The following is a 27504-nucleotide window of genomic DNA, read 5'->3' as shown; positions in this document are numbered from 1 at the left end:
GACAGGTGAAGGAAATCAACAAAACGGTTCAAGATCTGAAGATAGAATTGGAAGAATTAAAGAAAACACAAACAGAGGAAATCAAGGAGAGGGAGATTCTAAGAAATAAAACAGGAACTACAGAGGTAAGCATAACCAACAGACTACAAGAGATGGAAGAAAGAAAGGTGTGGAAGATACAATGGAAGAAATCGATGTATCCCTCAAAGAAAATAATAAATCTAAAATATTCCTGACGCAAACCATCCAAGAAATCCAAGACAACATAAAAAGAACATCTTTTTCTTATCTGGAGGATAGTCCTTTTCTAGTTCGCTATTATTAATTCTCCTTGCTCACAACACCTATACCAGGTACTGTTGTTCCATTCTTACGTTTAATATATGAGTTGTTTGTCCTTGATGAAAATTGTGATTTATGTGGTTAGGAACATTCTTTTCCTTTCTCCATGTTACTACATTCATAATGTCAGTGCCATATTCATACTGAAATTCTCTGTAACATCCTGTGGAGCTATGGACTGATTCTTGACAAAAGACTAGTGTACTTCATGTTTCTACTATTAACTGCTCCCCCACTCTATATTCTGCCTGAAACCATTCTGATCAGAAGGGTAGATTATACCCGTGGCCCCAACCTCATGTGAACATAGACAACACATCAGATATCACCAAAAAGTGAATTTGAAATTTACCTGTAGTGCACAAGTCAACTGTGACTCTGATGGTATAATGACACTGGAACTCATCTGTTGACTATAGACACAAGTGATATTCTACTGAACAGACATTCAGGACCTTGAACAATCTAAGGGTTACTATTTTTATCTGTAGAATTATATACTGTATTTTTAGGAAATAATCGTGACACTGTAGCATGATTTTTTAAATTTAATTATACTACACAAAATCTTTGGAGAGAGATCAATTTGTTTATTTTCAAAACCCAGATAATACCTGGTCATTTTGGAGTGAAAAATGTGGGGCATGCCCTGCTCCTGTCACATCCCTCATAGAGCACAATGTCCTTGATTTCTACCCCAAGGGTCTTGGGACATCGTGATGAGCAATACTGATCAAAAGCTAAGGAACCTCCATTCATTTAGGAATGTGCGTGGTGAAAAGTACATATTGTTGTTCTTCTTAGGAGCTGAACACTTGAGTTGGGAGCCTGAATACAATGAGACTATAAGAAATTCTTATTTTGTAATTATGATTAACTGATTTCTATATTGCCTGTAAGTAAGCATTAAACTGACCCAGAATTTCTACAGCCAGCCTTTTTTGAACACTGGTCCAAGCTGTAGGTCTTACCGAAAAGTGGCCAAAAAATTTCCCATAGGACACAATAGGGGAATCGACTTGGAAGCAGAGCTGTTTTCTGTCTCAACAATATCTGTATATTCATCAATCCAAAGATAAGTCAGGGAGATGATATTTTTTATTTTAAATTTTTTCTTGCACCTAGAAAAAGAATCAAGTATCTGTTAGTTTGCTTTTCATTGCAGTTAGAATTGCTTGTCTTATGACAAGCAGAGAGTTTTGCCTACCCCAGAACAGAGGATTCATCCATCTCTAGGATCCTATCACACACAGCTCATGCCACGGTAGACAGATCTCAGCAAAGCCTCTGATGAAAGAAGTGAGTGAGTACTCAAGTTTCAATGCTCATAATTAGCCATACACTAATCTTTTTCTGAATAATGAGTGTTAAGGGAAAACTGTACCATGGGTTTTAAAGGCTTAGCATTCTTAGAAACCCATCTTTCAATATATCTACCCTCTATCTAGTGGGACACTAACATTTTTTCCTTTGTTTATTTCCATAAATTGCTTACATAGAAAATTAGTTAATTTTTAAATTATAATTAGATAATATAGTTTAATAATCTCTTCAAAATAAATACTGTAGAAATCCTATCTGATGTACTAATTTTCCCTTTCTGGGGTCCTTTACCCTGATCTAAGAAGTCATGTCTGCTCACTACTGTTGCGACTTCAGTGAACACAAGGTGTGCTTCTCATACAAGGAACACAAAGAGGATTCAGGTTTCCAAGAACTTTCTCAAGTGATTATAAACATGTCTTCCTTTCAAGCATTCTGATGTTATCAATATCCTCTTGTAAACAATACCTGGGAATGTAAGTTCCATTCTTTCACTCTGTTTATGTGAAGTTAGTTCTTGGGAATTTTACATATGTATACAAGGTGCTCTGTTTTCTTTTATCACTCTCTCAGATCTCCTAACAGCTCCCCTTCTCTCATTTGTAAATATTTTTGGCTATTTTTATGATGCACTGAGTAGCATCTGAGTCATTTGTTATGTGAACCTGGATATGAAACTCTCCATTGGATATTAGTGAGCCAAAATGTAGATATAGAACTAAAGATCATGACTCTCCCTCTCTCACATTCAGGAGACTGTGTGTCACAAATATAAACCCTGGTTCAAAATCAGAGATGTAAGCTGGGCATGGTGGCAACTGCCTGTAACCCCATACCTTGGGGGTTGGGGAGAGGCAGGTGGATCTCTGTGAGTTAGTGACTAGTCTGCTCTCTGAAGAAAGTCCAGGACACCTAAGGCTACACAGAGGTCTTAAAAAAGCAACAACAATAAGAAAATCCTACTTGTAAATATTTCTAAAGTCAGTACACATGAAGACTAACACGATACTAAGGAGAAAGTCCCCCCCCCATCTTATAAGACATACTATAATCAAAATTCAACCATATCATACACCATTTGCTTCAGGATACACACACAAGCACAGAGACACCCACAAGTGTCACAGAAATACAAGACATTAATTTTATATTTGCATTCTACCGTCAAGACATCTAATTGTGTATATATTTTGTAAATGTATATAAATATACATATGTGCATATATATGAAACAAAAATTAGAAAAAATGCTTAAACCTGTAACTATTAATTTCAATATTTCTCCTAAGAGACAATCTCCCTTGAAAATGAAAATAATTTCAATCATACCTTAAGTGTTTAATGATACTCTTTCCATAATATAAATTACAATTTCAAAATAGTATTAAATACAACTCTAACAACTGAAGAAATACAAATGTGCAGTCTTTTAGAAAACTAACCAATTTAGTTTCCTTTATTCTCAAAAAACAAAATGTAGTTCACTTATTTCCCAACTACTCTGTGTGGAATATGATCAGTATATTTTTTACATTTCAAATGAGTTGATTATTATCTTTTATATATAAAATCTGAGGAATTCCAACTGTAGACTGAAGGGGAGCTGAGAAGAAATCACAAGAAAGATGGACAGATTATCAGACAGCTGGGTCATTCACTTATTTTAGCCTGCATCGGTCATACCCTAAGTTACCATTTTCTAGGTTTGTAGCTTAGAGTGACTGACCAGGGCTGAGAGGAAAATGTTCACAGTTGGTTGTGTCTTTTTTATAAAAGAATGCTCTCCTGGATTTTCATTTTCCTCATGATCTTTGAAGTGGAACTTGGGGAGTATTATTCTCTGATGACCAGAAAGTTTGCCCCCCAAAACTGAATAGAATTGTATTGATGTCTGTCCTATAATCCATTCATTGATGGACTTATTAGAATACCCTTAAATTATTTACTTGAGATTGGTACCATTTTCATACCTTTCCAAATAGCATGAAGGCTATAGTCATGGCACCTGGAGATTATATATGATGTGCTCCGAGAAAACACCTCCAAGCTCATATGTGACAATGCAACCATGTAAAAGGTGCAATCACAGCAGACTTGTGTAGCATCTGCAGGATCACCAAGAATCACCTGCTTTGTTCCATCAGTTTTCCCTAATGAATGTAGGGATAGTATCTGCTTCTCATCTCTTCAAGCTAACTTGGAAGTTATGAGCTCAGAGGAGCATAAATATGTGGTCCCTGCTGAGCAACTGTTATAATCCAGGACTTTCCCCCCCAACTTCAACGATCTGTCTTTACAACAGAAAATGTTTTTAATATGTTGTTTGAGAAAATTTCTTAGCATAGTTTATAAACTTGCAACTCTCATAAATCAGCTTCAAAATTGCTAGAATTGTTGGCATGTGCTACCACACTTGCCTCCATTTCAAATTTGTTGCTATACTTTTCTCAGATTCAAATTGCAGAACAGCACCTTAAATAATTCATTATTTTCAGTATGACTGAAAGTTTGTGAACAGAGAGTGAAAAATGTGCATAGACGAAAGTCCACTAAGCCTCTAGCCTGCTCAAAGTAGTATGGGACCCTGAGTAATTTCAAGGGTAAAAGAAATACTCCTACGTAGAGAAAGCAGACAAATTGTGTATCAGGTACCAAATGTACAATCCTGAAAACATATATACAATTTAAGATTATATTGACTGAGAAGATTATAGTCATCTATGTAAAATACATATTTTAAAAGAACAGATATGTATCTCAATATACATATGTATACAACAACAAGTATTAAAAAAAGAAACCGTGAGTTTGTTTGTTTGTTTGTTTGTTTGTTTGTTTTTATAGAACAAGGAAGGGAATATGGAGGATGTGGAATATTTTTAAAAGGGTGTTTAACAAGAACCATGTAGGGTATATAACCTAGAACCTCTGCTCGGATGAAGTGGTGGTAGCTCAGTAACCAATTGTTTTCCCATAGTTAAGGGGAACAGAACAGGTGCTATTTCTGACAGGAACTCAATGGCAGTCTCTTTGACCTCCTCATCCCCCAAGGAAGGAGTAGTCCTGCTAGGCAGAGAGGATGTGGGAGGGTGTGGGAGGGTATGAGGGAGCAGGATACAGCTGTGATACAGAGTTAAGAAAATGTAACTAATAAAAAATAAAAAGAAGTAAAAAGAAAAGAAAAAGGGGTTTTAAATAATGAATTCTAACATCAAAATACACAAAATATACAAACGTTATTTTTGCATATTAAAGCCTAATCAATTGTGTCCTTGCATAGTTAGGCTGGCAGGACACACATACTCACAGGTTAGTAGATATAACCAGAAGGTCATCAAATAAAGAAAGATATCGTTTCTTCTTTGACCATCCCCTTCTGATTTCTACAGGGCCCTGGCATAACAAGGTACGGTGTGTTGCTTCGGTGTTGAACTCCTTCTGGGTTCCCATGTGGGAAAAATTAGGATTGTCTTCATACAGGTCTCCACCTAGAAGAGTCATGCAGTTCATAGTTATTACTTATCTTCAGAGGTGCATAGTTTTAAAACACAGGCTCCAAAGCAGGAGTCTTTTGAAGTAGAGGCAGATTTTAAATAAAACATAAAAACAACAACGACAAAACATCTGGGCCCTGGGGGTTTGCAGAGACTGATGGACCAACAAGGATCATGAATGGAGAGTACTTAGAACTCCTGCTCAGATGTAGCTGATAGGCAGCACAATCTCCTGTGGGTGCCTTTGTCATGAACTCAGTGGCCTACTCTTTGTTCACTGTAGGCTGGCAATGCAGCCTTGTCAGGCCAAAGAGGAAGAGGATCTGGGCATTCCTGATGAAACTTGATAAGTAAAGGTCAGATGGAAGGGAAAGAGAACTCTCCCTTTCAGTGGTCTAGAGGAAGAAGATAGGGAGGAGAGATATGGAGGATAAGACTGGGAGAAGTTGAGAGAGGAGCCTACCATCAGGTTAAAAAATGAATAAATTTATAAAAATAATTTTAAAAAATCCTTTTGATTATCTGGAAAAAAAATAACAGAAAAGAAGAGGTACTTAGGAAAAGATGTATTGGGAACACATTGAAGGAGTGGGCTTTTTTCAGAAGTTATCGACATGTGGGTGGTGGGGAAAGTTTGAAGAAAGGCAGTCGGTGGGGTCTAGATCAATGGTTCTCAACCTTCCACATGATTTAACACTTTAATATAGATCCCTCATGCTGTGGTGACAAAAAAACCAAATAACTATTTCATTGCGACTTCATAAGTATAATTTTGTTACTCTTATGAATCCTAATGTAAATATCTGATACGTAGATATCTGATATGCCAAACCCAAAGCAGTCAGGACCCATAATTTCAGAACCACTGGTCAAAGGTTAGGAAAGGGTAGGGAATGTAATTTTATTTCAATTAAAATCATTTTTTTAAATAAATGAGTAAAAAAATATTCTTTTAAAATTGGGTTTACCAACATTTTTCATGTTTTAAAAAGTAAAGCAGGAAACATTGCACAGAAGAAGAAGAAATATTCACATTATTGAGCGATTCACAAAAAAAGATGGATTGATGTCAAACACACAATGAAGGTCAAAATAGTCAAATCCTAAACATTGGCCAGTAGAGTAGTAACATGAATATCATAGTTCACTCTAACTGCAATATTATGTGTACAATAAAAGGAGGATACTTGTGACAAACGTGGTGAAATATATATTTCTCTCCACATATTACTCCCTAATATTTTTAACCTATCAAAGTTCAAATTGAAAAAAGCAGGATGCAGATATCATTAACCCTGTTAAACTTAGACTCTAAGAGATGTATAAAGGACGGGGGATTTTATAGTGAAATGTGCTTTACTGAGACAGTCAGACAGGTCCAAGCATAGAGACATTAGATATCTTTGAGGAGTATAGAGAAAGACACATGATTATTAGTGGAAATTTTATATACTAAATCCTAGAGACACTTAAAAATATGACTGAAAGAATGTGTGAGGTACTCTGTAAATCTCATAATTGAATATGTAGGATTCATTGGAAACTTTACAATCACAGGCATATCATATAAAATTAGAAAGAAATTTATGTACTGGAATGCCTAAACTAAACTCAATTCTTAGTAAGCAAATATAAATAAACATGAAAAAACTCAGGTCTTCCTAATGATTTAAACTATTTAGATAGACCTTAGGGAGCACATCTATCCAGAAATAAAAGACTTTGTTCACATCAAGATAGAGGACAGAAGGATTTATGGTGTTTTGAAACAAACAAACAAAAGAGAACAAAAAATAGCCAACATTATTCATTAAGAATTTTTGAGATAGAACTTGTCAATAAATAGAAGTCATTTCCCACGTCTCTGCCAAAAAGGACATATGGCTCTTCAATAACCTGTGACCTATCAGGATATTTAACCCGCTGTCTGGCTTCCAGGTTAACTGAAGGGGAAGCAAAAGTAGTTCTTAAATGTTTTGAAAACCCACCTGTGTAAGATGATCATTCCTCCCTCAGAAAGACCAACAGGACAGACATCAGGAAGAGGGAGTAAACAGGAGAACAGGACAGGAGTCACCATAGAAGGCCTCTGAAAGCCACTACCCAGCAGGATATCAAAGCAGATGCTATGACTGATAGCCAAACTTTGGGCAGAGTGCAGGGAATCTTCTAAGAGAAGGGGGAGAGAGAAAGACCTGGAGGGGACAGGGGCAACATAAGGAGAGCAACAAAACCAAAATATCTGGGCCCAGGGACCTTTACTGAGACTGAACCAAGGAACAGTCATGGATATAACCTAGAAACCCTGCTCAGATGTAGCCCATGGCAGCTCAGTATCCAAGTAGGTACCCTAGTAAGGGGAACAGGGACTGTCTCTGACCTGAAGTCAGTGGGTAGCTCTTTGATTGACACCCCTGGATGGTGGAGTAGCCTTGCCAGACCACAGAGGAGGAAAATGCACCCTGTTCAGATGAGACCTAGGGTTAGATGGAAGGGAAAGAGGACCATGGTCGTTAGAAGAACACCAAGCAGAGCTGTAGCTGTGGAAAGAGCTTCCTAATTCTCAGAGTTAAACTCTGTGAATACAGAACAGGAGACATGGAGCTGCCTGGGAATTCTGGAGCCCAGAAGATCTGCAGTTACAGATGTTAGATACTAAGCTCTTTACACTGTTGAATTCAGTTTTAGTATTATTCTGACAGTGCCATTTCTCTAGCTTTTGTAGTGAGAGAGTAGGACTTATGTTTTGTATGAGTTTGCAGTTGAGAGACTGAACTTGTAAAGCAACATTGAACTTTTAAACATAAGTTAAACAAATAAGTTGGAATTTAAATTTCTGAAATTATTGAGAATGTGGAACTCCCTGTACTATTGTTTATATTGTGCCATTAAGATACTAATATGAAATTTGGGGATGAACAAGAAAAGAAAGTCATGGTTTACTAAAAGATATTTGTGTGTCAATTTGACACCAGATCAATTGTGCTGGTTTTTGTTTGTATGTTTGTTTCTTTGTCAGTGTGAAACAAACTTGAACATGTCTGGTGAAAGGGAATTTTAAATGGGACAATCATTAGACTGGCCTTTAGGCAACTCTGGAGGGCACTTATTTTGATTGACAATTGACATGGAGGGTCCAGATATATGTAGTAGTGCCAAACCCCTGCAGTTGGTCCTGGAATTTGTAAAATGGGGTTGAACAATCCATCAGCTGCATTCCAGTAAGCAGTACTCTCCACAGTATCTACGTCAGTTCCTGCCTCCAGTTTCTTGCTCTTGATTTCTGGCCCTGACTTCCCTTCCAGGCAGGACTGTAAATGTCAGCTGAAATAAAGCCTTGAACCCCCACATAGGTTTTAACCATAATGACTTATCACAATAGACACATAGTAAGACAAAGGAAGCTGCAGTGATTGTTTATTGATTTGAATTTTTCTAATGCTCAAATGTGAAAGTACTGTAAATAAAACAAGAATTTTAGATGCAAGACAGCTATAAGCTGTCTTTTATTCTATTTTATTCTAATTTATATATACATATTATTCTAATTCATATATATGCTCATATATATATATGGCTTAAAATTCTACTTTACTTTGGGTGCTTTTCACTGTAACTCCCTTAAACCATCAACCACCAACCTTAAATAGGAGAGAAAAAATTTAGTGGGTAGAGGGGGCTCAGACCTCTTTATTTCCCCAGGGTAGTTATGGCCAAAGGTTCTTTTAGGGCTTTATATATATCTCTGTCAACTGCAGAGACAACTAGCAGGCTCCTCTACATCTCTGTGCACCTAATTGTTTCTCTATGGCTGTTCCAAATTACCGCAAAGTCTCTGGTCTCTCTAAAATTATATGAGTCACAAAGTCTCTTTCTCAGCCTCATATTTAGACTCACAGAGGACTAGAACACAGCCCTCTTTATTCTGCACTTAGAAAGCCATTACCTGATGACATACCCCAAACTAGACAATTAACTGCTCTGAACAAACTGTAGTCCATCTAACATCCCACACTTGGGATGCCAAAAGCACACACACACACACACACACACACACAGACACACACACACACACAAGATAACACCTTCAAAAATTGTGCTGGTCTAACTGGATATCTACACGTAGGAAAATGCAAATAAAACCACACTGATCACCCTGTACTAAACTGAAGTCTAAGTGGATATAAGACCTCAATATAAAACCAGACACATCATCCCCTTTAATAGGAAAAATGGGGAAGAGCCTGTAATTCATTGGCACAGGAGACAACTTCCTGAACAGAACACCAACAGCACAGGCTCTAAAATCAACAATCAATAAACCTCACGAAACTGAAAATTTTCTGTAAAGCAAAGGACACTGTCCTCACAACAAAACCACAACCTACAGATTGGGGAAGGATCTTCACCAACTCTATATTTGGTAAAGGGCTAATATCCAGAATATATAAAGAACTCAAGAAGATAAGCAGCAACAAATCAATTAATCCAATTAAAAAAATTGAGTCCAGAGCTAAACAGAGAATTCTCAATAGAGTAATAATGAATGGCAGAGAAACACTTCAAAAATGCTCAACATCCTTAGCTTTCAGGGAAATGCTAATCAGCATGACCCTGAGATTTCACCTCATACCCACCAGATTGGCTAAGGTCAAAAACTCAATTGACAACACATGCTGGTAAGGATGTGGAGAAAGGGGATCGCTCCTTCATTCCTGGTGGGAAGGTAAAATTGTACATCCACTTTGGAAATCAATTTGGTGTTTTCTCACACAATTAGGAGTAGTGCTAGCTCAAGATCCAGCTCTATACCTCTTAGGCATATATCCAAAAATGCTCAAGTATACACCAAGGTCATTTGTTCAACTATGTACGTAGCAGGTTTACTTGTAATAGCCAGAAGCTGGAAATAATCCAGATGTCTCTAGTTTAGGCATGGATACAGAAATTGTGGAACATTTACAAAATGTAATACTGCTCAGCAATTAAAAGCAAGGAAATCATGAAATTTGCATGCAGATGATGGCAACTAGAAAAGATCATCCTGAGTGAGGTGTCCCAGCAGCCAAAAGTCACACATGATATATACTCACTTATCAGTATATCTTAGACATATAATATAGTATAATCATACTAAAATCTGCACACCTAAAGAAGCTAATGGGTGAGATGAACAATCCTCATTCAGAAAGGCAAATGGGATGGACATAGGAAGAAAACATGTAACAGGACCAGAACCTACCACAGAGAGACTCTGAAAGACACTACCCTGCAGGGTTTCAAACCAGAGGCTGATACTCATAAACAAACTTTGGGCAAAGTGCAGGCAATCTTGTGAAAGAAGGAGAAAAGAGAAAAATTCAAAGTCTCAGGGATCGGGGGGAGACAGGAGCTTCACAAGGAGAGAGAGAGAAAAAAAATCTGGGAACAGTCAACTTCTCTGAGATGATACTCCAAACAAGGACCACTTATGCAGATAACCTAGAACCCCTGCACAGGTGTAGCCAATGGCAGCTCGGTGACCAAGTGGGTTCCCTTCGAAGGGGAATAGAGACTGTCTCTGACATGAACTCAGTGGCCTTTTTTTTGATCATCTTCCCCTGAGGAGTGTGCAGCCTTACCAGGCCACAGAGGAAGACAATGCAGCTACTCCTGATGAGACCTGATAGACTAAGATCATATGGAAGGGGAAGAGGACCTCCCCTATCAGAACACTGATTTTAGAAGAAGGAAAAGACAAACAAGTATAGCAAGAGATGGTGGAATTGGGAGAATAACAGCGAGGGGGCTACAGTTGGGATACAATGTGAATTAACTGTAATTAATAATAAAAAAGTAAAAAAAAAATTAGAAAACGTACAAAGAAACCAGATTTCTATTACAATTCTTGTTTTTAATTGATGAAATTTTAATTGGTTGATGGAAGTTCAGCAAACAGGACAATACTCATTATTTCATAAACAGAAATTTTGTAGATTTTATTAAATCACTAGAGTTTGCCTTTTCTTTCTTTTTCTTTTTTTATTATTATTTATTACACTTTATTCAATCTGTAACCCGGCTGTAGCCTGTAACCCTTCAGTTGTGTCCTCCCAAACCCACCCTCCTTCCATCTTCTTTTGCAATGCCACTCTTGAGTTCACTGATAGAGAAGGTCCTCCTCCCCTTCTCTATGACCCAAGTTTATCAGGTGTCTTCAAAACTGGTTGCATTGTCTTCCTCTGTGTCCTGGAAAGGTTGCACCCATCAGGGGGAAGTGATCATAGAGCCTGCAACAGAGTTAATGTCAGTGACAGGCTACTGATCCCTTTACTAAGGAACCCACTTGAACACTGAGCTGCCATGGGATATATCTGAGCAGGGGGTCTGGGCAATCTCCATGGATGGTCCTTGGTTGGAGTATCAATCTTTGCAGGACCCCTGGGCCCAGATTGTTTTAGCTCTGTTGTTCTTTTTGTGGAGCTCCCATTCCCTCTGTATCTTTCTATCTCAAAAAAGAATATGCTGGTATCATTTCTAGAGGGTTTTAAAGTGGTTTTGAGAAGTGGTCTATAAGTATTAGGTCATCTGTAAAAAGACTGCATTTTCCTTGTTTGTTTCTCTTATCTGGCTCAGCCTGTTGATGCCAACGTATGGACATATTACCATTCTATTATTGTGAAAGAAAGAAAGAAAGAAAGAAAGAAAGAAAGAAAGAAAGAAAGAAAGAAAGAAAGAAAGAAAGAGAAAGAAAGAAAGAAAGAAAGAGAAAGAAAGAAAGAAAGAAAGAAAGAAAGAAAGAAAGAAAGAAAGAAAGAAAGAAAAAGAAAGAAAGAAAGATAAGAAAAAAGAAAGGATCTTCTTTAGTTAAAAACCATTTATATTGACTTATGTTTTTCTTTTCTTTATTTTTTCTCTTTTCATTATTTTTTAATTATTAGTTAAATTTTATTAACTCTGTATTCCATCTGTACATTTTATTAACCCTGTATCCCAGTTGTATTCTTCTCCCTCATTCCCTACAACATCCACCCTCCCTCCCTCATCTCCCCCCTTTCCAAGTCCACTGATATGGAAGGACCTCCTCCCCTTTCATCTGATTCTGTTTTTTCAGGTATCTTCAGTACTGGCTGCAAAGTCCTCCTCTGTGGCCCAGAAGGGCTGCTCCTCCCTTTGGGGGAGGGGTAGGTCAAAGAGGCTGCCATTGAGTTCATGTCAGAAACAGTCCCTGTTCCCCTTATCAGGGTACTCAGTTGGATACTGAGCTACCAAGGGCTACATCGGAGCAGAGGTTCTAGGTTATATCCATACATTGTCCTTGCTTGGAAAAACAGTCTTATAAAAGACCCCTGTGCCCAGATATATTTGGTCCTTGTGGATCTCCTATCCTCTCCAGGGCACACTAACTCCCCCTTATTTTATATGATTCCCTGCACTCTGCCCAAGGTTTGGTTTGGTTATGAATCTTAGTATCTGCTTTGATACACTGCTAGGTAGAGTCTTTCAGAGGCCCTCTGTGGTAGGCTCCTGTCCTGTTCCTTGTTTGCTCCTTCATCCAATGCACCTCCCATTTGTCTTTCTAAGGGAGAATTGATAATTGTAACTTGGGTCCTCTTTCTTGTTTATCTTCTTTAAGTGTATAGATTTCAGTATATTTATCCTATCTTATAGGTCTACATAAGCGAGTATATACCATGTATGTCTTTTTCTGCTCCTGGGATACCTCACTCAGGATGATCGTTTCTAGGTCCCACCATTTACCTGCAAAGTTCATGATTTCCTCATTTTTAATTGCTGAGTAGTATTCCATTGTGTAAATGTACCACAATTTCTGTATCCATTCCTCACCTGAGATACATCTGGATTGTTTCCAGACTATGCAGTGTTTGTTGTTGTTGTTTTTCCATTCCTTTCTATTGCATTTTAAAAATTCATCTCAATAGGAAAATCACACATCACAATGGGTCTTCTCTAGAGGTACCTGCAGATCAGTGCTGTGAAGCTGTTTCTGGCAGTCTGAGCAAAGGAACCTTTTGAAGGAGGGGATTGGTGTTGTCCTGTGTGTTGGAGTTCAGCTGTCTACTCTTAGGGGAAATTAATTAATTTTTAATGTTTTCACTGATGAAGGACAAAAGGTAGTTGAAGAGGAAGGATCCAATGCTAGGATGAGAAGTAAACAGTTTTAGCCAGAGTCCTTCCTCTTGATTAGTTTCTCTAGGTGTACAGATTTTAGTAGGTTTATCCTCTATTATATGTCTAATATCCACTTATGAGTGAATATACACCCTGTGTGTCTTTCTGCTTCTGGGAATCCTCACTCGAGATGATCTTTTCCATTCCCACCATTTACCTGAGAATTTCATGAATTCCTTGTTTTTATTGCTGAGTAATATTGCATTGTGTAGATGTATGACAATTTCTGTGTCCATTCCTCAATTGAGGGTCATCTGGGCTGTTTCCAGCTTCTTTTTTATTATAAAAAAGGCTGCCAAAAACATGGTTGAGCAAATATCCTCGTTGTATTCTTGAGAGTCTTTTGGATATATACCTACGAGTTGTATAGCTGGTTCTTAAGGAGGTGCTATTCCTAATTGTGTGAGAAAGTCCAGATTGATTTCCAGATTGGTTGTACAAGTTTAAATTCCCACCAACAGTGGCAGAGGGTTCCCTTTTCTCCACTTCCTCTCCAGCATGTGTTGTCAGTTGAGATTTTTTTTTAATTTTTTATATGAATTACACTATTTAATTTGTATCCCAGCTGTAGTCCCCTCCTTCAATCCCTCCCAATTACACTCTCCCTCCCTCAACTCCTGCCTGCTCCTCTTTAAGTCCACTGATAGGGACATCCTCTTCCCCTTCCATCTGACCCTAGCTTATCAGGTCTCCCTAGGACTGGCTGCAATGTCCTCCTCTGTGGCCTACCTAGGTTGTTCCTCCCACGGGAGGTGGGGAGGTAAAAGAGTTAGCCACTGAGTTCATGTCCGAGACAGTCCCTGTTCCCCTTAGTAGCACACCCACTTAGATAGTGAGCTGCCATGGGCTATGTCCAAGCAGGGGTTCTAGGTTATATCCATGCATTTACCTTGGTTGGAGAATTGGTCTCAGAGAGGAGCCCTATGTCTTGATATATTTGGTCCTTGTGGAACCCCTGTCCTTTCCAAGTCTGACTAACTCTCCCTTCTTTCATATGATTCCCTGCATTCTACTCAAATTTTGGTTATGAGTCAGCATTTGCTTTGGTACACTGCTAGCTCACTTGAGTCTTTGATCTTAGCCATTCTGATGGGTGTAAAGTGAAATTTCAGGGTCTTTTTGATTTAGATTTCCCTGATGACAAAGGACAATGGACATTTCTTTAAGTGTTTCTCTGCCATTTGCTATTCCTCTATTCAGAATTCTCTGGCTCTTATCGCATTTTTTTAATTGAATTGATTTGTTGCTGTTTAACTTCTAGAGTTCTTTATATATTCTCGATATTACCCCTCTGTCAGATATAAGTTTGGTGAAGATCCTTTCTCAATCTGTTTTATTTTGATAACAGTGTACTTTGCTTTACAGGACCTTTTCAGTTTCATTAGGTCCCATTTATTGATTGTTACTCTTAGAGCCTGTGCTGTTGGAGTTCTGTTCAGGAAGTTGTCTCCTGTGCCAATGGGTTCAAGGTACATTTTTCTTCTCACAGGTTTAGTGTGTCTGGTTTTATACTGAGGTCTTTGATCCACTTGGACTTTAGTTTCCTTTATGGTGATACTAAGACATCCATTTGCATTTTTCTACATGAGACATACAGTTAGACCAGCACCATTTGTTGGAGATACTATCTTTTTTCCATTGAATTATTTTGGCATCTTTGTCAATATCAGGTGTCCATAAGTGTGCGGGTTTATTTCAGGGTCTTCTATTTGATCCCACTAATTCACCAGTCAGTATGTATGCCAGGAACAAGCCGTTTTTAGTATTGATGCTCTATAGTACAGCTTGAGATCAGGGGTGGTGATACCTCCAGATGATCTTTTATTGTAGTGAATTGTTTTAGCAATTTTGGGTTTCTTATTATTTCAAATGAAGTTGAGAATTTCTCAAGATTTATAAAGAATTGTGTTAGTAATTGGATGGGAATTGCATTGAATCCATAGATTGCTTTTGGTAAGATGGTGAATTTTGCTATGTTAATCCTGCCAAGACATGAGCACGGGAGATCTTTCCATGTTCTGATATCTTCTTCTAAATCTTTCTTCAGAGACTGGGATTTTCTTTTTTTTTTCATACAAGTCTTTGACTTGCTTGGTTATGTTCACAAAAAAGGTACTTCATGAACTTTGTGGCTATTGTGAAGGGTGTTGTTTCCTTAATTTCTTTCTTACCATTTTTGTCTTTTGTATATAGGAGGGCTACTGAATTTGAGTAAATTTTGTATATAGCCACTTTGCTGAAAGTGTTTATCAGCTGTAGGAGTTCCATGGTAGAATTTTTGGACTCACTCATGTACACTATCATATCATCTGCAAACAGTGATAATTTGACTTCTTCCTTTCTGATTTGTCACACCCTGATCTCCTTTAATTGTCTTATTGCTCCAGCAAGGACTTCAAGATCTATGATAAATTGATATGGTGAGAGTGGGCAGCCTTGCCTTGTCCCTGATTTCAGTGGTATTGCTTTAAGCTTCTCTTCATTTAGTTTGATGTTAGCTATAGGCTTGCTGTATATTGCCTTTATTATGTTCAGGTATGTGCCTTTTATCCCTGATCTCTCCAAGAGTTTAAACCTGAATGGATGTTGGATATTGTCAAATGCTCTTTTAGCATCTAAGGAGATTATCATGCCTTTTCTTTCAGTTTGTTTATATGCTGGATCACAGGGATGGGTTTTCATATGTTGAACCACTCCTGCATGCCTGGGATGAAGCCTACTTGGTCATAGTGGATGATATCTTTGATGTGTTCTTGTATTCATGTTGCAAGTATTTTGTTGAGTATTTTTGCATCGATGTTCATAAAGGAGATTGGCTGAAATTATCTTTCTCTGTTGGGTCTTTGTGAGGTTTAGGTACAAAGGTAACTGTGGCTTCACAGAATGAGTTTGATAGTGTTTCTTCTGTTTCTATTTTGTGGAATAGATTGAAGAGTGTTGCTGTTAGCTCTTCTTTGAAGGTCTGTTAGAATTCTGCACTGAAATCATCTGGCCCTGGGCTTTTTTGGATGGTAAATTTTTGATGTCTGTTTCTATTTCCTTAGTGGATATAGGACTATTTAATTGATTTACCTGGTCTTGATTCAGCTTTGGAAAGTGGAATTGAATCAAGAAAATTGCCCATTTCCTTTAGATTTTCAAATGCTGTTGTGTATAGACTTTTGAAATAAGGCCTAATGATTTGTTAGATTTCTTCAGTGTCTGTTATGTTCCCCTTTTCATTTCTGATTTTGTTAATCTGGATAGTGTCTGTTTGCCTTTTAGTTAGTTTGGCTAAATGTCTGTCTATCTTGTTGATTTTCTCAAAGAACCAGCTCTTGGTTTCATTGATTCTTTGAATTCTTTTATTTGTTTCTAATTTATTGATTTCAGCCCTGAGTTTATTTCCAGCAGTCTATTCCACTTTGGTATGAGTGCTTTTTTTTTTTTCTGGGACTTTTTGTGAGCCATTAAGTTACTTGTATGAGATGTTCGAATTTCTTCTTGAAGGCACTTAGTGCTATTAACTTTCCTCTTACCACTGCATTCATTGTGTCCCATAAGTTTGGGTATGTTATGCCTTCATTTTCATTGAGTTCTAGGAATACTTTAATTTCTTCATTTATTTCTTCCCTGACCCAGCTGTCATTGAGTAATGAGTTGTTCATTTTCCATATGTGTGTAGGGTTTATGTGATTTATGCTGTTGTTGAGGTCCAGCTTTAATTCATGATGATCAGATAGGATACAAGGGATTATTGTAATCTTGTATCTGTTAAGGTTGATTTGTGACCAACTCCAAGGTCTATTTTGGAGAAGGTTCCATGAGGTGCTGAGAAGAAGGTAAAGTTTTTTGTGTTTGGGTGAAAGGTTCTATAGATGTCTGTTAGGTCCATTTCTTTTTAATGACGTGTGTTAGAGTTATTGTTTCTTTGTTTAATTTTTGTTAACCTGTCCTTTGTTGAGAGTGTAGTGTTGAAGTCTGCCACTACTAGTGGGTGGGGATCTATGTGTGGTTTAAGTTTTATTAATATTTCTTATACAAATGTGGATGCCCTTGTATTTGGGGCATAGATGGTTAGGATTGTGATGTCTTCCTGGTGGAATTTTCCCTTGATGAGAATGAAGTGTCCTTCCCCATCTCTTTTTTATTAATTTTGGTTGAAAGTCTATTTTATTAGATATTAGAATAGCTACTCTTGCTTGCTTCTTAGGTCTATTTGCTTGCAAATCAGTCTTCCAGCACGTTACTCTCAGGTAATATCAATATCTACCTTTGTGACTTAGGTGTGTTTCTTGTATGCAACAGATTGTTGGGTCTTGTTTGTGCCTCCATTCTGTTAGTCTGTGTCTTTTTACTGGAGAATTGAGTCCATTGATGTTGAGAGAGATTAATGATCAGTGGCTGTTAGATCCTTTGATTTTGATGTTGGCTGTTGTAGTGTGTTTGTGTGCTTGGCTACTTTTTGTTTTTCTGTAGTGAGGTTAATTATTTGTTGTGTTTTCTTGAAATTAGTTAATTTTCTTGGGTTGTATATGTCCTTCCAATGTTCTCTATATCGCTGGATTTGTGTGTAGGTATTGTTGAAATTTGTTGTTGTTTTTTTTTTTTTTTTTAATTTTGAAATTTTTGTTGTTGTTGTTGTTCTTGAAAGTATTGTTCTGTCCATCTATGAGGACTGTGAATTTTGCTTTGTATAGCAGCCTGGGCTGATGTCTATGTTATCTTAGGGTCTACATGATATCTCTCCTGGCCCTTCTGGCTTTCATAGTTTCTGTTGAGAAGTCAGTTGTAATTCTGATGTGTTTGCCATTATATATTACTTGGCCTTCTTCCCTTGCAGCTTTTAGTATTTTTTTTCCTTTGTTCTGTATACTTACTGTTTTGAATATTATATGGCAAGAAGATTTTATTTTCTGGTCTAATTTATTAGGTGTTCTGTATGCCTCTTTTATGCTTATAGGCCTCTCCTTTAATTTGGGGAAATTTTCTTCTATGATTTTGTTAAAAAAATATTTTATTGGACTTGTAGTCAGGAATCTTTTCCACTATTCTTATTATTCTTAGGTTTTGTCTTTTCATGTTGTCTTGGATTTTGTAGATGGTTTGTGTGAGGAATTTTTAGAATTATTATTTTCTTTGATGATACATCGATTTCTTCCATTGTATCTTTTCTACCTGAGATTCTTTCTTCCATGTCTTGTAGTCTGTTGGTTACACTTACCTCTGTAGTTTCTGTTTTCCTTCCTAAGTTCTCCCTTTCCAGGATTTCCTCCATATTGGTTTTCTGTAATTTTCCAGTTCTATCTTCAGATCTTGAACAGTTTTGTTGATTTCCTTCATCTGTTTGACTGTATTTTCCTTCAATTCCTTTGCTGTTTGTTTGAACATTCCTGTTTCTTTTATTTCTTTTAGTGATTTAATCATTTCCACTCTGAAAGCCACAAACTATTTGGCTGTGCCTTCCTGTATTTCTTTACAAATGGCCATAACCTGTTTTATTTTTATCTCCTTTTAATTCTTCACGCATTTTATTCATTTCCTCCATTAACCTTTTCATAAGCATAGATGTAAGGTCATCTTCTTGAATTACACTTATGTTTTGGTATCCAGGGATACTTGTACCTGGATACCTGGGTTCTGGGGATCCCATACTGCTTTGCATTTTGTTGGTTGTGCTTTTATGCTGGCCTGTACCCATCTGGCTGTTTCAGGTGTAGTCTGTTAATTTCTGGTTTCTGCTGGAGTCCTGGGATGGGGAGAATCCCCTTGGTAGGGTTCTCAAGAACATCTCACCTTTTTAGGTATGGTCAACTGTATGGTGGTGCTTCTCAGGAACTGTCACAGTTCAACTCAGGCATATGGAACTGTGCGGTAACTGTGATGTTCAGGAAGTCTCTCCTCTCATCAGGAGACATCCTGGAGATGGCTGCCCTGCTGGTAGTTTTCTTGCTCTGAATTTAGTGAGCTGCACCTGCTGCTCTTAAGGCATATTTGTTGGGTGTAGCCCTCTTGAAGAACCAGAGAGTTCCACAGTTTTGTCAGTTTAGCTAGGGATAATTGATCACACCTTGGAGCAGTATCTGAGGGCTGCTGTAATGGCTCTCAGGCTTTTGCAGGTCTGATGTTGCAGCTGTGTGCCCCAGTACCCTATACCTAATTAATGGCAGGTGAGCAGAGCACTCAAGTTTGCAGTAGAAGGCTGGAGCCTAGAGCCTGCATGAACCCAGAAAGTCTTCTGGAGCTGGGTACCTGAACATTGGACCTGATGATCCCCCCACTTCGGGGTTTCCTCCTGACAGAGGTATTGCAGTTCTGTGCTTTGGGGACCTCAGTTCTGTCTGGGATTGCAAGGAGAACATGTGGAGACAGGCATGCAGGTGGCTCTGCCTTGATGGCGATTGAGCTCCTGGGCATCTGCACATCTGCCAAAACTGTAACTTTCCCCAAGAACTTTTTTGAGGGGTTTCAGATGAGTGCTCTGAGGTCAGACCTGCTGTTCCACTCATTGTGAGTTTCCATCCAACAGAGAAACTCAGTCTCTGGTGCCCTGGGGCCGACAGTTTTATCTGGGACAGTGAGTCAAGCACACTGGCAGGACTCTGTGCTGCCACCTGTGTGCGCAGCTCTGGGCTGGCTGCTGGGCGCCGGCCAGACCCCAGCTCTATTCCAGGGATTGTCTAGGTGACCTAAGGTCCGTCCAGATCGTTTCCTGCACTGTGGGTTTTCCCTTGGCTGGAAATCTCAGTCTCTGGTGTTATGGGGCCCACAATTCAGTCTGGGGCATTGATCAAAGCATGTAGCATGTGGCTCTCTGCTGGCAACCAAGTGGCTGGTGAAACCGAGACCACTTTGGCAGTGTAGCTGGGTAAGTTGAAGCTGATTGAATCCCCCACCATGGGGTATCCTCTGATCTGGGCAACACAATCACTGGTGTTTTCTGACAGACAGTTCTGTCTGCTGGTCACTGTTCAGATCCTGCTGTGCTGCTGGTCAGAAAGAGTGTCCTCCTGGGCCACCATCTTGGATCTCTTATAGAATTCTTAATTGTTTAGAGTCACTTGTTGGTATAATGTTCTTGTGGAATGTATATAATCTACCCATATAAATGCTGATTTCTCTACCCCACTATCTGGTTTCAATCTGGACATTGCATTGTGATGTTTCTTGTATGCATCACCTGTCTAAAGTCTGTGTAAACATGCCAGCATTTGTACTCTACATTTTCAGTAAAACAACCAGCCAATGCTGTACAACGGAGAGAATAGGGTAGGACATCCTGGTCCAGAGGTGGAGAAGAAAGTCATTGTGGGGAGTTGGAGAGTAGAGATCAGCAGGAGAGGACCTGGAACCATGAGGAGAGAGGACCCAGACTAAAGATATTACTAAAAGCAAGTATAATGTATAAATTCTGAATGGAAAGAAACTATGTGGGCTTGGAGATTTAGAATTGTGTAATCATTGCCCAGCATTGTGCTCCAGATTAACTAAATTATCCTAGTCTCTGTGTGATGATTTGGGCATACAACTGGTTTAGGAATAATGATGTCGCCACTATGAAAAGTATCAAAATAAAAATACATTTCAAATGAAACCCAAGCATTCCATTCCTGAGTTTTTACCCCGAAAATAAGGGTCTTTTGAGAGCTTGTCTGCATATTCTCAACAAGCACAGCCACTCATACAGCCTTTGCCAAACAATTTCCCTCCTGTGTCAGAGAAAGCCACCAGGAGGATGGCCATGGATTTATGAGTGATGAAGGGTACATTTGCATAGTCAGTCACTTCAGCTTCCTCTACTCTGTTGATGAATGAGGTGACAGATATTGGACACAGTGTTCCCTTGCATCCTAAAATTAGCACTGTGAAATACTGACACTCCATTGTTCATGGCCACACTATTCATAATATCCAAAATAAGGAAAAAACCTGAATGCTCATTAATAGATAAATAGACAGATGGAATGACATTCAATAACAGATCATTTAGCCTTTGAATATTTTTTTAATTTTTTTTATTTTTATAAGAAATATTGAATACACCACAGTAGGGATGAACTTGAAAATATTGTGCTATATAAGGCCACAAAACACAATGATGCAAGATCACATTGATATGGTATACATAAAGTGGTGTAACATACAGCTGGAGTAGATTTATGGTTACTGAATCTGAAGAACACGCTGCTAATCAGTGGATGTAGTCTCAGCTGTGCGGAAATAGTATGTTCTACACATCTGTTTGTACAATTACATTCCTGGGGTTGACAATATTCCCTAATATATTTTTCTGAACTTAGATCTTACACTGCATTTCTACCACAGTGAAATGGAAGCTCCCTGCTGCTCATTCCTTACTACTTTAAACCACACTTTTTTTTTTTTTTTTTTGTCATTTTTCTATCAACCTAAACCCATTTCGGTTACTATTTTAATATTACTTTTCTTACTTCTGCCATTGATTTTTAAGTCCCTAAGTGATGATCTTTCTGAGTCAGCTGGAGTAAGCTTCTATATTAAACGTGTTTGATGATCTTGAAAATCCTTAATTTATTTCATGTACTATGCTCTGACCTAAGATCTTGGGGCAGAAAGGTGACCTGAAATGAAATATGTTTTACACGTGTACAAATTATTTCTGAGTTCTTGTTCAGAAGAAGAACAAAAGATATATGCACATGGTGTCAGAATATATTGCTCACACGAGATGTAGTTTATGCCACCTTTCCAAGAACTGTAGATTGCAGACAGCTTAGCTTGACACCCCTCCCTTCTTTACGTTCTACAGTGTTCCAGTGGTTTAACCAGTGAAAATATCCCTTGCCTGTGGGCCACTTGTGGAAAACTAATCAGATACTTCAGTTCTGTTTAGGTTCATGATTTCTTTGCCACAGTTCTGTGAGAGAAAAATCCCAGAATGGAGATAATCAATGATTAGAGTATTGTTAGTGTCAGAGGAGCAAGTCTATTATGCAGCAAAACAGATGAGTCTTTTGTGGTTAGGATGGAAGTATGACAGTAATCAAAGTGCTGCATCATTTATAGGTAGCCTCCAATGCATCTGGGTTAATTTTGTAATTAAGACAGGCAGAACAATTCAACATATTGAATATCCAGTAGTAGAGACCATAAGTGACAAGGAAACATGGATGGTTTTGCTCACAGTAGAAAACAAAGAATATAAATTTTGCTTGAAGATTGCTTTTCTGCATGAAAGTAGAAAAGTAATGATCTTGAAGTGTCCCAGGTATTTTCATCCTGTAAATCACGTACCCAAGGAATCAATCATGGGCACTATTCTATACTCATTAACTGAACTCTTGCCCTCAGCTGCCAAGGCCTCAGACTCTGGGTCTGGACCCATTGTTTTTCTGGATTGTATGCATCCATCTTCGGGACCAGCTGTAAATGTCTAAGAGTTTCTAGAACCATTTTCAATTAGTAAACCTTTATCTTCTCTATTTCTGGTGCACACAGGTGGCACAGTGGGTATTCTTGGGTAGGAGCAGGCAGAGTTATCATACTATAGGGTTCCACGGTGGTGGAGACTTTTTCCAAAAAGTTTTTGAGACTGCCATTGTATACATTCATATCCTCTACCAAAGCCCATATAAAATTTCCCAAAGGAAAAAACATAATTTCCCCAACTCCCATAATACATAGGAAAAATCATTAAAAATATTACCAAGTCACAGAAGAACACAATGCAGCCACTCCCGATGAGACTAGGATTAGAGGGAAATGGAGGAGGACCTCCCCTATCAGTGGACTTGGGGAAGGGTATGGGAGGAGAGAAGGGAGGGACAGTGGGATTGGGAGGGGGCTACAGCTTGGATACTAAGTGAATAAACTATAATTAATAAAACAATAAAAAAATGAAAGTAAAAAGCTGTTAGAGACTTGTGATCATCAGTGTCAATATGCTTGAACGTTGAAAAGCTGCAGTGGTCACCATCGTGTCCATGACATTAAACCATGTCCCAGTTTCAGTGTTGTAGAATATAGGCTTTTCTGCATTGGACTCTACCAGTTTCACAGGCACACAGCTGACAGTAATATAAAAACTAATTGAAGACTTGTGATGAGGTCAGAGAAATGATACTTTTAAAGTAGAAATTCTAAATCACTTGAAGTTCACTGGTACAAATATTGAGATCAAAACAAAAGGCCCTGAGACCAAATGAAAATAAAACAACAAATACTAACAACAAACAAACAAATAAAAACCAAGACTTCAGTAAATACAATGGGCAAGTTATTTTTGTTATATGAGAACAAAACATGGAAAGGGGGTGAAGAGAGGAACAATGACCCTTACATGCCTAATTGGTATTTCAGATCTTTTAATTTACATGTGTAATCTAATTAATGGCTCACAAATTTTGAGGCATGAATATAAAAACAGCAGCTGAGTTTTAGAAAAATTAAATCTATGCAGTTATCAGGTGATAGAGCAGAAATTTTCTTTTAAATAAATTGCAAAATATTCAAAATCTTAATTTTGTTCCACTGATTTATACTTTCCCAAGGGAATATTGTTCAGCTTATCTAAATAACTCTTTTGCACGCATTTATGGCAAACTCAATGTAAGTGCAAAAGATTGGGCCAAGTGGATCATCACACGGTTTTAATACACACAGTAGGCCAACACACACACCACACAAACACTACATATTATACTAATGGTGAAAGTAATCTATTTTGTGTAAATTCCAAAGACATAATTAAAAAAAAATCAGTGTTGATGCTAAATGGCTGCAGTAGCAAATGTAATGTCTGTTTAATGAAATGTAAGCTAGGAATGGAAAAGGCTATTCCCATCAAAATGCTCTAAGTTTATTATAGCAGATTGTTTCAGGTCTGGTGCATCCTGGTCCTTGGCCTCCCTCAACACACATATCATAGTTACTTCCTAGTGCAGGTTCACAGAGGTGGTAGGCTAATTCTCAAAGAATGTATCCCAGGTCTAGACATTAAACATTCCACATTAAATGAAGCCTGAAATATGTCCATTGTATAGACAGTAAAATATTTTTTTTTCAATGCAGTTTATTCAGGAACATTGAACAATCCTCCTCAGACCCCGGGGAAAGCCAGCCTGATGCGTCTAAAACAAAAAGGGGGAACTGTAGAGAGCTGCGGAATGCTATGCCTTAAAGATGGAGGCTGGTTTCTGCCTTCCACCTTCCCAATGGTGAGTGCTCTCTGTCACGAACAAAATATTTTTAAATAATAAAAAAACATGGAGATTGAATTTCTTATTTCCATTCTAAATAAGCTTGCCTAACAAGTAGAAAGACCACAATGAAGGACACATCTTACTGACTGATGCCCATTCTATTGCCTACATGGTCATGTCTTCTAATATTTTCATCTATGTTGGCTTGCAGCATGTGAGTTCAATCCAAGGAATGCACATGCCTAAGAAACCTGCAATAAGAGGCTTTGATTATATATATATATATATATATATATATATATATATATATATATATATATATATATAGAGAGAGAGAGAGAGGCTTTGATTTTCAATATATATATAGATCCAGTGATAGTCTCCATTTCAAAAGATAAGGTAGAAGCCTATGAGTGAAGACACCTACCCTTGGCCTCTTGCTTCCACACACATCTACACATAAATGTACACACTCACATACTCATACATACACACAGACACATACATACATACACAGAGACACACACATACACACATTGTTTATTTTATGAATGAAAGTCATAATTACAAATTCTAAATTTTATTGTATATGATTTTTTATATATTTCTAAAACATGGTGATTTAAAAAAACATCAAAAGATTAAAACACACATTCATGGGTGTATAATATGAAATAACAATATCCCTTAGTTGTTATTAAAATATGTTGTGACAAAAAATATTCTAAAAAATTGTGAAATCTGAAAACAAAGTGTAAGAAGTGTTGAAGCCCTGAGATATAAGCAGGCTTGGTTCATCTGCATTTCTGAAAGCCAGTGAGACTGCCCAAACAGGATGACTGGCATGAGCCATGATGAATCAGATGTTGGAGTTTGTATGTCAGGGGCATTTGGACCATATTCGGAAGGAATGAAGAAGATAATGACTTGCTGCAGTTTCTGAATAATAGAGATCATGATCTTAGGGCAGTGACTATGTCTATACTAGCTGGTCCAGGCATCTTCATTTGCCTCCAATGAAGAACATTTTAAAGTCATTACAAAATTAAGGCTTAGTTCATTGGTTTAAATTATCTAGAAAATCTAAGGGTTATACTTGTCTCAGTAACTTCTCACCAGTTTTTTGTTTGTTTTTTGAGCTTTTGTTTATTTGTTTGTTTGTTTATTATTCTCGCTCTCCAAAATAATTTGATTTACATTCAGTACCTTGAGAGGGAAAAACTGCTTACATGGATCACATGAAAATATGAGAAACCTGGAAGGTTTATTGATTGTATATAGTTAGTCTGGCTGTGTCTGTTATTCCATGGTTTATTTGGAAAACTCAACACCCAACAGAAACCTTTTTTTAGCGGACATGGCTATGGAACACTGTAGGAAAGGTGCATTTTACTCAGAGACCCACTTTTAGGAGTAGCACTGTAGCTAAGATCCCTTAGACCCCCTTGAAGGGCTCTTTAGAGTAAAGGAGTCAGCAAGAGTTGGGAATTTGTTATATTAGAGAAAGTGACTCCTGTTAGACAAGCAGCTGCTTTATATGAAATCATAGGCAGTCTTTGCCTGATTGTCCACTTTAGCATGTTATTTTCTGTGCCTGATGGTTTCTCGTGCTCAGTCGCTTCCCCAGTACTTAATGGCCTAGTGGGACAAATTTTCCCTAGTCTATGTATTTAGGACAATTCTCTGACTCCAATGCGAGAAAAAGTCTTTGGTGCTTAGGAGAATATTTTCAAGGGGGGATTGAAGTTTGTACAAACCAGAGAATATCCATCCATCAAGAAAAATTCATTTCTGGTCCTTTCCCTCCATCTCCTCCCATGACTCTCTTCCTCTTAAATTTACAACATCTTCATTAAGTATTATACTTCTACTCACCCACACACACACATAATGCTTTAGTCTATTTAGTGTTGTTCATTTATATGTGGGTTTGAGCCTGACACTTATATTTGATAACCTATCAGGAGTTGTGTCCTTGAAGAAGCTTGATTCTCCTTCTTTCAGCAGCCATTAATTGCTTGTAGCTCTTCATCTAATGGTCAGGCCTTGTGAAATTTTCCTTATCCAAAGTAGCATATCAGATGGTGTTGATATTATGCAGGCCTTGTTTAGGCAACATCGCAGCTGAGATTTTACTGACCTGACAACGTAATCATGTCTAGAAGACACTCTCTTGTACCAGACATCCTCTTGCCTTCAGGTTTCCTAAAGACTCAGGTATAAGAGTAGCATTACAGATGGACTAAATGGAGCTGTGCACCCTATTGCCACTTTGTCTACATGATATGATCAGTTTTAAATCTCTGTAATAAGGATAAGTATTTAGAGTGCAGTTAAGAATATTGCTGGTTTAGCAAAATGACAGTAGCATGTTCTCTGCTGGAGTCTATAAACTTTCTGGCCATCTAGATGGCTAGACTTATAATATGAGGTAGAAATGCCATCCTATTGAGCAAGCTTTAAGTCTAAGTAGACAGCTGTTGGCTTTCCCCAAGATAAAATACCACTCTTGCAATATTGGAAATAATTTTCTGGGCAGGTCATGGGTAAGTTGCTTTCTACTACCTTTCTCAGTTTTCCAACAATCGACAGATGGGACATCATAACATGAAAAGGTTTCTATAATGCTAAGGAAACAACTGGGGCTATCGGATGTGAAGGGGAAAATGGGCTCATTGTTTATACATCACTCCATCAAAGAATTTTGTCATAAAGCCTCCATAAAGATCTCTCCCCTAAGGGAAAATGCACAAGACTCTAATGCTCTAAAAGTACTCTTTCTCTTAGGAAACCCTGTCTTCCAGAAGATTGCATTTACAACATGTTGTGCAGGCAAATTCTGAGCATTACACTGTGCTGTTTTCATCATCTGTTTCTGTCTAGCCCCAGAAACAAATGTTAACTCAGCATAACCGTTTGCATTATCTTTTACAAAACTATATTGTGTATTTTCACAAGAAAAGAAATGCAGTTAACAAATCATTGCTACAGATATAATTCATTTGCCATCAAAT

The sequence above is a fragment of the Meriones unguiculatus genome, chromosome 9, assembly GCF_030254825.1.
Source record: "Meriones unguiculatus strain TT.TT164.6M chromosome 9, Bangor_MerUng_6.1, whole genome shotgun sequence".
Classification (NCBI taxonomy): domain Eukaryota; kingdom Metazoa; phylum Chordata; class Mammalia; order Rodentia; family Muridae; genus Meriones; species Meriones unguiculatus.
The sequence above is the reverse complement of the archived record's forward strand: the minus strand, read 5'-3'. Positions refer to the sequence as shown.